Raw genomic sequence first — 2,159 nt, forward strand, 5'->3', positions numbered from 1 at the left:
GCTCAAGAAGAAATGACACAAACTAAAACACCTTAAACGATCATAGGATAGGAAAAAATTAAATAAGATAATGAATGTTTATGTCATTTTACATAAGATTGTAATAGAAGATAAAGGTCAGACTATTTATATGTATAATCTGAATGATTTACTTCATCTACCTGTACAAATACAAGTCGCACACTGACATACTACAAGAGTGTTTTGGAAATACAAAACGGAAAAACACACACCAATCCCCATCAAGATTTAACGTAACACATATACAGAAGCAACCATTATTAGAAAAACAACCTTTTACGACGCGCAATGACACACACTGATAGACGACGTGCATTTGTGCGTGCCCTAAAAATTAATGTCAATTTTTCAAAATTTGAAGGATAGAGGACATGCATTTGTGCGTGCCCTAAAATTAGTGTCAAACAAAACAAAATTAAAAACACGGAAGATGCTTTTTTTTAAGTGTGTGTCATCTATAAATGTCGCTTTATATTTTTTTAAATAAACACGCATTTTTAAAGAGGGATCCTCTAAAATTCTAAATTTTTCGCACAGAGCCATTCTCTCCCTCCTCTCTCTCTCTCTCTCTCCCTCTCTCTCTAACCCTAGAAACAGCCACTGACCTTCGTCGGAGTTATCTTCTTCTCCCCCGCCGCCACCAACAAACCACAACCTTATTCATTACCCTAAAACCAGACTAATCTTTCACCTCTCATAATCTCTATCATAACACTTAGGTTTGTGGCAATAAAAAAATTGACCCCCTACTCCTTTGACGTGTTGTAATTTCTTACTGGAACTAGGTTAAAATTAACCATTGCAACAGAGCATCTTCTCGTGTAGTGTTTAGAGGGAAAGGAAATCCCCAAAAATTTGAAACCCCGCATCTTCTCCTTCCCTTCGTATCCTTCTTTGCCCTAATCTTGCTTCTTGATGCCATCATCTTCTTTCTCCCCACATCGACTATTATCTTTATACTTCCCATTCCCAAATCTTAATACCCTATTTCTATTTAGTTGAAAATATTTGCCCTTCAGTCTAGAAGTCTACTTTTCCTCCTTAAACAATGATTACAAGAATGTTGGATGAAGCTGCTCGCCGCCTGTACATATCCCTTTGCCGCCACCTCCTCATGTCACCGACTTTCCCCATTGGCTACGTATTTTGTCCAGTTGAATTGAAGGCTAAAGGTTTGATTTATTTATTCATCTCCTGCTTCAAATTAACACTTCATGCTTCGATTCTAATTGACTCTCTCTCTTTTTTTTCTTGTAGGTTTTTGTTGCGCAACTCTATTCTTTGATATCAAAGACTTCTGGATTCACATACATCTCGAAACAAGATGGTTTTGCCAAACGATGTTGATCTGCTTAATCCCCAGCTAAGTTGGAGAAGAGGAAGCATAAGCTCAAACGACTTGTTTAATCTACGAACTCTTTCTTCATGGATGTCAAGTGCCAGGGTTGTTTCAACATAACAACCGTATTCAACCACTCTCAAGCGGTGGTGGCATGTGGAAACTGCCAGACGGTGTTGTGCCATCCGAGTGCAAGACTCACTGAAGGATGTTCTTTTAGAAGGAAGGGAGACTGATCATATTGCATGCTTTCATGGCTGGTTAATCAGAAGCTGCTTTGGTGCTATTACTTAAAAAGTTACAAGTTGAGTCTTTTATTCTAGATTTTCTTGTTGGACGCCAACTATCATCTCTTAAAATTAGGGCTTGTGTTTGAATCATTTGATTGAACGACAGGTGAATCAGACCGTCTTCTCACTGTTAAGCTTCTATTAGTATAGATTTTTAAAAGTTTCTCTGAATTTTTTGTTGGTGACTGGTGGTATCGGATCCAATAATGGATTTTTAAACTTCGATGTTCATGTGTATGTTTTCATAACGCATATTCTGCTATGTTTATCAGTTGGTTTATTTTGCCTATCATGTCAATTACTATGAAGGATTGACGGTAATAGAAAGTTACTGGAACGATGTATGTGATCTATAAGTGCAAACATTTGTTTAAAGAAAACACATACATATCAAAGTAAGAATCGGTTTTCGTGAGATTATCTTTGTATATGTCAAGGTTTTCATAGCAAGTTGAATGTTTATAGTCTCACATTTGTATTGATAATGCGATGTATGCATATATAATTGT

At 36.7% G+C, this 2,159-nt stretch overlaps 1 pseudogene; it reads left to right on the forward strand.

The window, feature by feature from the left end:
* Positions 1 to 1,317: 1,317 nt before the first annotated feature.
* Positions 1,318 to 1,596, forward strand: LOC145100712 (small ribosomal subunit protein eS27y pseudogene; annotated as a pseudogene).
* Positions 1,597 to 2,159: the final 563 nt, after the last annotated feature.

The sequence above is a fragment of the Lactuca serriola genome, chromosome 4 (genome assembly GCF_051521515.1).
Source record: "Lactuca serriola cultivar US96UC23 chromosome 4, Lser_US96UC23_V15, whole genome shotgun sequence".
NCBI classification, from domain to species: Eukaryota; Viridiplantae; Streptophyta; class Magnoliopsida; order Asterales; family Asteraceae; genus Lactuca; species Lactuca serriola.